This window comes from Apostichopus japonicus, chromosome 9 (assembly GCF_037975245.1).
Source record: "Apostichopus japonicus isolate 1M-3 chromosome 9, ASM3797524v1, whole genome shotgun sequence".
NCBI lineage: Eukaryota > Metazoa > Echinodermata > Holothuroidea > Aspidochirotida > Stichopodidae > Apostichopus > Apostichopus japonicus.
The window spans coordinates 36504859-36518373 of NC_092569.1; the positions used below are offsets into that span (position 1 = coordinate 36504859).

At 39.1% G+C, this 13515-nt stretch overlaps 1 long non-coding RNA gene across 1 annotated transcript; it reads right to left on the reverse strand.

The window, feature by feature from the left end:
- Positions 1-4682: 4682 nt before the first annotated feature.
- LOC139973714 (uncharacterized) lies at positions 4683-10126 on the reverse strand. The gene is made up of 3 exons (XR_011795300.1): positions 9703-10126; positions 5881-6030; positions 4683-5016 (listed from the first exon to the last, which is right to left on the reverse strand). It is a non-coding gene; the product is annotated as an uncharacterized lncRNA (long non-coding RNA).
- Between the last annotated feature and the right edge of the window lie 3389 nt (positions 10127-13515).

Consider the following 13515-nt stretch of genomic DNA (forward strand, 5'->3'; position numbering starts at 1 on the left):
GTACCTACCTGTACTAATATTAGTTGGAGTTAACTTGTCCTATTTTCATTTATGGACTTAGTTTCTCTACAAACTAAACTCGGGCTATGATTTTTTTTATGAGGTAGTAATAATCTTGAAGCGAGCGACTTTTTTTTTTTAATATTGTAGAATTTTGAAGCCGTGGTTGCTTCTATCAAGATTGATAATTTGTACACAATGATCAGTTTAAAGAAACACATGACGATAAGAAACCCTTTGTTGTTCCTTTTAATTGTCTTTTATGGTGTTTAGAGATAATCGATTTCAAACTCATGTGTGCGGCCTTTGTACTCTCAGTAAGATGTATCTATTGAGACAGAAATGTTCTTATATATTGGCCATTCAAGTACTTCAACAGGCAATATAACTCAACTTCAAAACTCAACATAATACGGTATAAACGGGGAGGTTTTCTGCTGTCTCTTTAGATTATTACAATTTTTTTATTATTATCACCACAAGCATTGTAAATATACTTTGATGTAAATATATCTATTCTTAGAATTTTCTTATAAAGTTTCCATATTGATATTTTTTTCGTCATATGGCTTTATCACTGCTTTGCATATATGCCTATTATTAATAAAAATGAGCAAGGTTCAGTATGGCCTATATACGGTATACAAAGCAAATTTTGAAGGAAAATGTAGAGAGATCTTTTAGAAACAAATCATCTTTTTTGATGATTAATTTTGAAAGTGTCTAAATGGTCTGAATCATGTGACTAATTATTTCAGTTTTGAATATAATATTTCCGCGTAGACGTGTGTATTCCAGAAAGAAAAAGAAAGAAGTAGGTATTAAATATTATTAAAAGTTATCGCGTCCTCATATACTTGTAACGAACATAATTTATTATGTGCAAATAAAGATTTATTTTCAATATTGTATCCCGTCACTGAACATTTATGTTAATTATATCGTTTTCAATGTTACCTACATAAAAAGAACAGCGAATCAAATTTTATGAGATGCAGGTAAACATTTACAGATTTACAGATATAAATCGAACGTAACGTATACATGCGCATGTAGGGAATGGTTACCCCCGCCCCCCCCCCCCCAACCGTGCACGGACTCCCATACATGGGGTTTATGCGAGACCTGGATATGAGTATAAAAATTAATTAACAAACAGCATACTGCCTTGAGGGAAAACACTTTCTTCACCTTTTCCTCATCTTATTCTATCCGAAACAACATATCTAACTATATATATATATAACTATATATATAAAACTATATATATAACTATATATATATATATATATATATATATATATATGATAATTTAATAATATATAGGCCTATATATATATATAATGAACAGTATATATTTAAGCTCCGACTGAGAACGTGGATTTTATGAGAAAGTGGATTTTATTTTCGAACTAAAAACGTTTTTCGGACTGAAAACTCCTTTTTTTTCGGACTAAAAACGTGTACTTTATTTTCGGACTGAAAACGTGTCGGACTGACAACGTGTACCCTAATGAGCGTGGTGAACACAAAGAGATAGATGTAAGGGGATTAGTAGACAAGGGATGGAGAGAAGAATGAAAGATAAAAACCAACAGGGGAAGAGGATAGGTAGGAGATAAACAGTGGAGGGACAAAGAGAGGATTAAGGGAAGGGGTAGGAAATAAACTGGAGAAGGACAACAACAGAAAAGTGTGGAGAGAAAAAGGGGTGGAAATACTATGAGAAAAGGAGTAATGGGGGAGGGGGGCAAGGGGAGGAGGGGGAATGAAGAAAAGTTAGTCATGTCCTTCCTGAATGTTGAGCCCATGAGGTTGGTGCGAAGGCATTGCATTCACAACCTCTCTCTGCTGATTCGCACTAGCTCAGGACGGCTACCCAAGGATTCAGTCCCCTGGGCCTATAGAGACATGTCGTTAATGGTATGGTTGCATAGCTCCCAACTCTCGAGAAGGCAAATGCTGGTCCATTCCACGAATTGCCGTCCTGGGGGTGGGGTATATGGGGGTGTCTCCCTCCCCTTTTTACTTTTTTTGGAATCCTGGTGATGCCTACATGTAAAATGGTGGCACCTAGAAAGGCTTTTGTCACCCAAAATTTTCTGAGAAATATGCAATAAATTGAATAGTAGGTGATAATTCATTCTTGCCCGTGGCATGAAAATGTTCGCTGCTCGCCCCAATGAAATGAAATATAGCCTAATTTGAGGTTCAAATGATGATGTAAAGGAGGTTTTATACTCTATTATGCTAAATGCTAAAGAAATGATGGTTGCTAAGTCCAAATTTGATGCAATTAATTTATGTACACTTGTCAATTACAATGCAGGTTTTTGGGATGCTTGCGTGGGTCAGGGGCTTTGGGTGTTAGAATGTGAGTCCAACCCGCGAATTGTGGGTCAGTTGGGAGCTCTGTGGTTGGGAAGGTTAAAGTGTTCTCCAAAAAAACCCAAAAGATGAATGACCTTCGGCACAGGGGGAAACTGGACTCCTCCAGCTGCCTTTACTACATTTTACTGCATTACTACAAACATATGGTGGCTTCCACGCCAACTCTCGACCAGAGTATGCTGTATTGGCCCCAAATAAACCAGATATTCAAATATGGTTACCTTTGGTCAAAGTTTTGAAACTGGTTTTATTACCACCTTCCAGGAAATTTACCTCACTGGTACATTCAGGCATCTTAATCTTATGCTTTCAATTAGAATGCCTTAGAACAATTTGGAAAGTAAAGACCTCTAGGAACATATTAAATATTCTAGCAATTATAGCATGCTAAATTGGGGACAATACTACATAGCCCACCTTGAAAATATCCTGTAACCTACTCTGGATAAACACTATCTAATATGGAAGAAATGCTTTGGTTAAAGTATGAATATGGTCACTTGAACATTAAGAAATGCAAGTGACATAGTGGTAAGTTTTCCCTGCTCATGGTTATTGTAGTTGAACTCAATGCAAGAACTGTACAGATCCAATCAATGTGTTAAAAATAAAAACATGTTACAATACTGACTTACCTAATTTTAGAATAAGCAATACAAACAATAGCAGGGCAGTGTTCCAAATACGGAATGCAAGGACATATACCCAAATAAGGCTAGGAGACGCCATGCCTCCATTGTGGAACTTCTCCATGATAAGTATAGCAGCTTTACATGCAAAAGAACTTTTGCCAAAACTTCAAAAGACCCTATAATGTCCCCTGCATTTCAAACAGCTCCATCTGCCACTATCTCCATCTGCCACTGGGCCTGACTGGGGTTATCATGAGAGCCATGGGCGGCGATCCTGGGGGGAAGGGGGGATATATCCCCCCCATGAAAATGGGTGGAGGGGATGTAATACACCATATCCCCCCCACCAAATGCCAGGGATAAGATTTTTTTCATGCCTACATTTATGCATTATCGTGAATGTACGGCTCTTTTTTAGCTTCATTTCTCGCCTACCATAAACGCAGTGCGATCTTTTCAAATAAACCGTCTTTATAAAGCAAGAATAGTTGACTGTAGGCTTCATTGGCCCTATAGTAACAAAATGTATTATTGCGCCCACGGTATTGATATAGTACATATATGCACCCTCATAGTATTCATATAGGCCCTATAGTAGGCCTACACACGTACATGTTCCCTCGAACAGCTGAGAATCTCATGTTACCAGGGTAATGCTTAGTACACGTTTCACCTGGATGCCCTAGCAATCGGTACCTAGGAATGTAACTATGTGTAATTGTGTATTGCATGTGTATATGCCTATAATAGCCTGCATGAGGCCATTTTCTTCATCGAATAATATAAAAGAGCTATCGAACATTCTAACGTAGCGCCTGAAACAAGATTGAGGTGGGCAATTTTCCCAAAATAACACCCGAAATTTAAAAAAAAAAGTATTTTGGATCCTGATTATGAGATATTTCGGACATGATATCCCTATTTTAAAGTTGGGTATATGCCGCTTGGAAACCTCGGGAAGTGCGTTTCCGGCCATCTAGAGGGTTTGTAGATCCCCAAATTTTCTTGTACGCTTCGCGCCAACCCATGGTGGCGCTACGCTTAGATAGTCAACAAGGTCATATCCCCCCCCCCCCCCCCACTCGGAAATACGGATCGCCGCCCATGATGAGAGCACTGAATGAACTGTTTAATCACTACTAGCTGCAAGTTAGAGTACCTCTTCAACACTCTATGACATCACAATATATGTTATTTTAAACTGATCTCACACAATACAAAATAAAGACAAGTTATCCTGTACCAACAATAAATAACCAAAGATCAATGTCACATTAGAACTACTGGTATGACTGAACAAGCTACAGTAATTAAAAAGATCAGATATTACTATCATGGAAAGCCAAATAGTGTACAATCAAGTATGTAGTGAAACCAATATTCAATAATTTACTTATTTAATATGACACAGTTGTAACTTTGATGACATCAATTATGTAGTTTACTTACACTATGAATGAACATGCAAATCAATGCTAAATACTACAGAAAGGAGAAGGATACATAACGCACTGAATGCAACAATCAATGTTTGACACCATGAAGATAAATTCTTATGATACATTGCACTAGCTTAGTAACTTCATTTCACTGAGACACCATGTTTGTTGTTGTCTGTTATGGTACAGTTTGTTCAATTGTCTTGAAGCCCGTGTGATATCTAAATTCTGGATACTTGTTACTCCCATTGTCCACTCTTGTGTCCTTGATGAATGGTATTTAAATACTGTAAGCTGAGAAACTGCTTTGACATCAGCTAATTCCAAATTGTCCGTATCCATGTTAACAACGTTCACTATGCAAATCCATAGCTTTCACTGGAGAACAAGAAATATGACAATCATCTTACGTAAAGTAGAGAAGCACACATTTATTAATGAAACAATCCAACACAAATACTTCCAGTTCCAACCCTTATATCTGCTTGAAAACATCCATCATGCCATAACGCAATGCTGTGCTGTACTGTTCCTCTAAAGGATGTTCTGTACATCTGTAATGTGAAATGAAAATGGAAAAAAGACATATTTATGGCATTGTGTGAGGACAGAAGTGTCACAAAGATATACCTGTTCAAATGATTTTCCAAGATATGATTTATTTGATTTTAATAGCAAAAGAGACATTCAGGCTCATGGCCAAGGTAACTGGGTTGGAGCCAGCATAAATGTTATGTTTGTTTATTCACTGATATTGTAACTTGCATTCATTGTAATAATTCAAAATTATTGTTCAAATCTGGGTGAAAGTAGACCCCTTAATGATGCCCCTAACATGTTAAACTAGAAATATAGCTCACACTCAAAATTTGCCAAAAATGTCAATGTCTTTGCTGATATGAAACTACATGCACATGACAACCTGATCAGATGACAACTACAGTATAGGCAGTTAAGAGTAACTATCTTTAAGCAGTGCAAGTACTGTACTGTATGTACGAATGATGCCACATCATCATGAAACAAAAAAAGAAAACATAAAGAGAAAAGAATAAATGTGCAAATTTTTGAACACAAACTGCTTCAGACAGGTAGGTAGCACATTCTACAAGATTGGTAAATGTCTTTATTTTTCAGAGTTAGGGAAAAATACTACAGGTACTGTTATCATTAACTTGTGGGGTTTGAACTTTTTGGGTCCCTCACATTTACAGACCTCCGGTGGCTGTATTAGCACCATATTTAGCACTGCATGTCTATGTCATTAATATAACATAATACAATAAATGAATAAATGTGTCCAATGTCCTAAATCTGGTTAGTCATATACAGTCCTACAGTAGTAGACTGCAGACCTAGTTAAAATGTAGACTTATTTACAGCATGGAATGGTTACAGTATGTACATCAAAAAATTACCAGTCTCCATTGGGGAATAGCTGCTGGAGTGCATTGCTGCATCAGCCTCTGTTGGGCATGGCCTTTCATTGAGGAACTGGTGTTATCTTTTCTGATTGATCAGTTTGGATACCAACCTCTCGAGTTTCTTAATTGGGCACACACCTTCAACTGAATAAGACAAATAATACCGGGATGTGCAAAGTTAATAATATATCAGAATGCATACTGTACGCATAGCAGGGAAGTGCTCATGAATATTTGAGTGCCAGGCAGATTGGGCGGTAGTGTGATCCACACCCTGGGAGAGGGATTTCATGGGTGGGGTACCCCCCCCCCAATGGACAAATTTGGCACATGAAGTATGCTTAGGTGGTGCTATATTCCTATTCTGTGCCATATATTCTCCCAGATTTTGTTTATGGTAAAACTTATTAAATTATCATCAAAAAGTGTTGGGCGAAAAAAGTTAAATACTGTTTGTGCGGAGCGCATTCAGAACTGCTGGGCGTACAGTAGCTGCCCAGTGTGAGCAATCCCTGACATAGTGAATTATGTAACTTCCAACATAAATTACTGAATACCACATTTTGCCCTTCACTAAATAGTCAAAAATTCAAATCAATTTTGCAAACACAGAACAGTAATAACACTACTAGTTAATACAGAACTTTGCTATTGGCACCATAAATACATCACATCTGCTTTATGATTTACAGTATGTATAGTGTCAACTCTGCAAGTATTCAAGAATGGTCCATTTACTAATATAGTGCAAACCTAAACTAGTGATGTGCAACAATTTCTATTATATTTTTGATTTCTATGTTAGTAGTATACACCTGCAGTATTATAACTCATCTACTAATACCTTACATACACTAAATGTCATAACGTTTGATGTTACAATGGCAATGTCCCAGTAGGCTTGCTCATAAACTAATATGTCACCAAATTTCATCATGTTCAGGGATGCATAATTGCTTTCAAAAATATAGCTAGGCTTTGCTTATTTCCAAGACTAAAAATTACGGAATATTCTACAGGTGTGCCCTAAACAATGAAGTGTTTAAAAGATACATACTATAGAAACATGATATGGTATATAATGGGTGACCATTCTAGTTCTCTCACAAATCAGTAGTATCATTTTCATTTTGTATAATTTTTAGAACTGCATGATCAGATTATGTGTAGAGCTATGAAGCCTATGATGTTGTTATATTTTGGCAAATGTCTTTAATTTCTATATCATGATGAAATTATCAATTATTGTAAGATGGACTCAACAACCCCCGGAATGGTGCGTCATGTCCGATGAAGCGCATATTTGTGCTTCAGTGTCCGTCAATGTGCCATGCATGGTGTATCCTTTAAATTAAATGTGATAAATTTTGTCGAACATAAAATGGTGGCATTCACAATTATTGGTGACATTGATTTGTTTATGTTGTCCTTGCTTTTATGCATAAACATGTGAACAATATCTACTATCCTTCACTAATTCAACAAAGGAGCCTGTAGAGCTAGTGTAGCTTCTTTCTGAGAAGGCTTTTGAGTTTTGAATTAATTTGGAAAACTTAGTACTATCAGTTATCACTTTACACTACAGTTACAGGAAAAGCCGCTACCGTTTTTTTTAAGTTACTATACCAAGTTGGGAGTATTATAGGCAAACTCTAATTTGGGTGAAAGAGTTTAAATTACAAAGTGGCTATTCTTACGACTAGTCGTAACAATAATTCCCTTTTACGCATGCACAGTTGCTTTAACGTGGCTATTTTTACGACTAGGAGTACTCTTTTTACGACTAGGAGTAACAATATTTTCCGGTTAAGGGTTGGGTTAGGGGTTAGGTTTACCCCTGCTACATGTGCAGTTGCTTTATTTACTTTACTGCGCATGAATTGCCGATGTCGTAAGAATAGTTTATAAATAATTGTTACGACTAGTCGTAAGAATAGCCACGGCCTTTAAATTAATGCGTATATACATTTTTTCTTTTCAAGTGGAGAATCATCCACAGCTAAAGTGGCTATGCGGATTGACAAACAAGTGAAGCAAAGTAAATATCCTAGCCTATGCATATTAGACTTAAAAAAGTAAAAGAACCCAATGCCTTAGTAACTTAATTCATCTTGGAGTTGCTCAGCATATTCGAGGTTATTTCACCACTTAAGAACCCATTCTCAGACAAAAAAAAGACAAAACTGAAATGGCTACACAAATTAGTAGTCTATAACTGAGAATGACCATGCATGCAAATATGCAGTAAATTTTCAAGTTGTCTAATTTATTTGTTGCTAGGAACTCTATAATTGTGCTGGTAAAGTAGAGTAGGAAATGAAAACAGTTACTTTATTGCGTATAGGCCCGTCCCTCACGTATCTCATTGCATACTAGACTTACAGTTACAAAATAAATATGCCCAAATCAAAAATGCTCTTGACAGGAATAACCATCAAATTGAGGCAGGCTCTCCATGGTGCATAATTTTATAAATCTGGGCCTGGAGCTAGGCTACAGTAGTCCTATTTTTGCTATTGCTCCGCTCATGAGAAGTTGCATTTCTTTCGAGTTTAATTTTCTTGTGGGGAGATCTCCCTACCAAATCCATATTACACTAATGTAGGCTAAGTCCTATTCATATTTGCAAAGCTACCAAATCATAAACCAAACACATGATACCGCACACTTCCATACTGATCATGCTTAGTTGGCGAATATAAGTAGAAAAGCATAAATAACACTTCATGAAATGTTCGGCCTAGGCTAGGCTACAGTTTGTACAGCAGCCTGCACTGCAGTAGCATGGACACTGCGGAGTTCGGACACCAAAGCCTTAAAACACCCCAAAACTATATCTCATGGTATAAATCACCTGAAACTATACTTGATATGGTTGGGTCATTTTGGAGAGAAAATAACTGTAGCTTCGTAGTTTTTCGTGCAATTGGCTCTTGCTGTAGGTTGTCTCATCGTGAAATCGCGTATTTCTTAGGGGTGTCCGAACTTCGCAGTGTTCCAAACTTCGCAAAACTGACTATACTACTACTGTACTAGCCTACTGTATGTCTCTAGGTGTATTAGTTGCCTTAGTTTGTAGTAGCATGGTGGGCTCATAATTGACGCACTTAAGGATTTAATCAACGATATCTATAAAGGAATAATCCAAATCACTCAACTGTATGTGTTTTTCATATGTGTAGTTCCTCAGAAATGTAATGATCTCAGAATATCTAAGGTTCTGTACTTATGCACCGTACAATTGAGCAGAATTTGACCACAAAATGTCTGCCGTGTCAAGTTCTTTCATACCCCTAAATTGACACATTCGTTGTTAAGCTAACTGTAGTGTAGGCCTTAGTATACTTCCATTGACTTTAGATGCTGTTTGCTATGCTCTGAGCCTCCAAGTTCAGACTGGTCAGGTTCCAGAGAGCAGTGTTATCATATTGAGGTAATGTTGGTTATTTTTAGGGAGTAAGATTTCCAAATGCCCAAAAAAACGTGCAAAACTGGTTGGAGGGTGTTAAAAGCTTAAAAAATACCACAATTTGGTCAGCAAATAGCTGAAATGAAATATGTCATTCTGCTTGACTGCAAAAAGTTTAGGTGGCCTGCTGTATTGTTGCTAGTAATAATTGAAGGTGCGTCAATTACGGGAGTGCGTCAATTATGAAGCCTTGACTATACTCGTAGTAGTAGGCCTAGCTAGCATGATCTATTGAACAATATAACAATGAAGCCTACGGCAGACCAAACACTTCGGCCGGAAAACAGTATGCAGTAGCCTAAATAGTGAATATATAACGTTAGTCGTTAGCATAATTTGCTGCCTACCTTCTCGAATGATCTGCCATGCCAGTAAATGCTCCGCGAAGGTAGCATTGGTCATTTTGTCGATCCCCGATCTCTGTTCCAGTAGATCGTTTTTGGAGACCCAGTCCACGTACGTAGCACCAGCTCAAGTACACTTTTCATTTCATGTCCGTTTTGTCGCTCACTGCTTTTGGCATTGGGACCCACAATAAAGCAACCTGTGCCTTCCACCTCAACAGCGCGGCGACGCGGCCGCAATATACACGTTACGTGTGTTATGCTACCACTGCATGAAACTGTGCTATATATTACGTATATTTACATACAGGGTACACTGTACACTGGCAGTATATTACAAATACCGTGTCACGTGATTAACGGTGAACCATCGAAACATATGAAATTGGCCCGCCCTTTAAAAATTTCCTAGCTGAGAGTGTGCTTTTAATCTATCAGTCAGCTAGCTAAACTGTTACGATATTCTCTTGTTATTGAACAATAACGAAAATTAATATAAACTCAACACCAAAATTGGCTTTTTAGGGAGTGTTTCATTTTTAACAAATGGACGAATAAACTATTGGTGGCGATATATGGTTTTCTTCTTTTCAAATTTAGAGACATCTATTTCGCAGAGAAGAGATTTATATTGATAAGTTCTTTGCATATGTAATGACAGAGAGTAAGGAAGAACAAACAAAACAAATCAAATAGATTCCGCAACTTTATTGGGGGTTATGTTTAAGCATGATAAGAGGGCAGTGGATAATATCTACTCCCGGAGAAGAGTAGAGAAGAGTAGACTACTCTAACATGTTGACTGATGAACTACATCTCTCAATAAATGACGGTAATGAGAACAAAATAGTAAGATACAATATGGCCGCCGTTGAACGTAAAGCAAGGTGATTTCGTAATGAAGAGAATATGGAGAGAACGAACAGGGCTTACTTAGCGAAACCGCAAGCGCTGAACATGGGACGCCAAATAGAACAAAAGTATACTAGAGAGAACATGCACATTACGTAAATAATCGGTAGCCTAATGGGCACTACCTCACACTCTCCCCTGCTAAAGGAAGTTTGTCCTCAAACGACCAATGTATACGAGATATCTGAAATACGATAAAATGGATTAATACGAAAGAAACTTTTACAAAAAAATATTCATGCGTATCCGCACTACCAACTAAAAGTACTCGGGCAAACTATTGCTAGCAAAAAAAAACTGTTTATCTTCAATCAAGGTTGTCTAACAACGTTTGACACGCTCAAACAAATTTTGGGTTTGCCGACACAAATCTGATAACTTATTACCATACAAGGTACTATTTGTTACACTGCTAATACTTCTTGGCAGGTGGCTGATATTAGAGTGAAACCCTCTGGTGACTCGGGCACTGCGACGTAGTGGTTGGGTGACCTCGCTGTCATCAGACCATGAATCAGAGTCATCACTGTTTGATTGCTTACGTCTCGTTAGGGCACCTTCAAAATGTCGGCGGAAACCGTAATCCTCTTCACTACTGGAGTCACTGGACGACTCCCTTTCCCGATCACACTGAGCTGGGGCAACGGGTTTGAAGACAGCAACAGGTACGTCTATCAGCTGTGGGCATGGCCGTATTTCCCGCCGGTGTACCGTTCGTTGTCCACCACTACCATCGGCCGGTTCGATGACGTACACAGAACCTTCATCGGGGCGAGAGACCACTTTAAAGACTGTGGAACCCCATTCATCTGCTATCTTGTGCATTCCACGGGGATGGTTCTTCAGGTATTCCCTGGCCCCAAGAGTTATTGGATGAGATTTGGCCTTCTTGTCATACTGGGTTTTACGATCCTCTGCTTCAAAAGACATCTGCTCCCCTGCTTTCTTGAACGCCATCTGTAAATTCTCGGTATGTGACGTCACCCAGTTAGCAATGGGATCCGTGTCGTCTGAGTCAGATGGAGAATCTACACGCCCCAGCAGGTAATCCACTGGAAGGATTGGGTTCCTTCCAAACATCAAGAAGAAAGGAGACAGACTTGTGGAAGTGTGTGGTGTGGAATTATAAGCATACAGGACTTCTGGGAGATGGTCTGACCAACGACGCTTCTTGTTTGGCGGCAGAGTCTTCAGAAGATCATGCAGAGTTCTGTTGAACCGCTCTGCTTGGCCGTTGCCTTCAGGATGGTAGGGTGTTGTTCGGCTCTTGTTGACCCCATACACTTTACATAGGCATTGTATAAGGGACGATTCAAAATTTCGGCCCTGGTCAGAGTGGAGTCTCTTTGGTGGTCCATACAAAAGGAACCAGTTCCGAACTAATACCTTAGCAGTTGTCTCCGCAGTCTGGTTAGATGTAGGTATAGCCTGCGTAAACTTGGAGAAGACATCGGTCATCACAAGTATGTTTTCCTTGCCTCTGGTGTCTTTCTCAATGGTGGTGAAATCTATAGCAAGGATTTCGTATGGCCTGGTTGCCATCATACTCTTCAGTGGTTCTCTGATCTTGGGTGGCCTTTTGCACCGTGTGCACTCGTTACACCTTTCACAATATGAGGCTACGTCTTGAGAAAATTTTGGCCAGTAGCACCGATCTTGAATGAGTGACAATGTCCTTTTGTACCCTTGGTGACCGCATTGGTCGTGACAGGCAAATAACACTTCTTCTTGGAGAACTTTTGGAAGAATTAACTGTAGTTTCTTCCCATCTTCTATAGACCGATACAAGAGTCCTTCATACTCTTGAATTTTGTCCCACTGCTTCACAAGTAGGGACATCTCACTATGTTTTACCCGTTCTTCAACTGAGGGTTTCACCTTGGTCAACCAGAAAGCGTAGAACTTTCTAATCACTGGATCGTTCTGTTGGAAATTTCTCAGTTGGTCCTTGGTGTAGGATGGGAACACCAAAGGTGATGTCTTCACGGCATTCACTTGATTGACACTCACTTCCACATTTGGCTTGGAAATTGCCTCAATCAATTCTGCAGGAACAATTGTTAGTCCTACTCCTTGACCAAGTTCACTCAAGGTTACCTCAGGCTGTGGCACATGTGGGCGTCTGGACAGGGCATCGGCTCCAGTGTTCAACCGTCCTGGTTTGTACTTAGGAGTGAAATCAAATGAAGCAAGAGCTCCTACCCATCGTTGTGATGCTGCCTGCATCAAGTTTAGCATTATCCAGGTGAGCTAAGGGGTTATTGTCCGTGTAGACGATGAACTTTTTGCCCAGCAAGTATTCCCGAAACTTCTCGGTTACCGCCCATTTCAGACCAAGTAGTTCTAACTTGAAACTGGAATACTTCTGCATATATCTCTCTGCACCTCGGAGAGTTCTGCTGGCAAAGGCTATGACCTTTCGTTGTCCATCTTGGCGTTGCAATAGGACAGCACCCAAACCTTGGAGTGACGCATCAATTTCAACTTCAAATGGTTGTGAGTAGTCAGCATAAGCTAACACAACCTGTCGGCACATCTTATCCTTCAGTTCCTGGAATGCAATTTGATGCTCGTTTGTCCAGAGAAACGGTGTTTCTTTCTTAGCACGTTGATTGTGTAGGCTAGTGGACACCAGTGCATGGAGTGGCTTTGCCGTCTTGGCGAAATCTACGACAAACCGTCGGTAAAAAGAGCAAAATCCCAGAAACGACCGTAGATCCTTCACATTCTGGGGCTCAGGCCAATTCTTAACAGCTTGAACCTTGTCAGGATCTGGTCTTACTCCATCCGCAGTTACTCGATGACCCAGATACTTCACTTCAGACTGGAAAAAGGTGCACTTCGATGGTTTTATTTTCAGGCCTTGTTGCCGGAGTCTATCGAATACTCTTTGTAAATTGACCA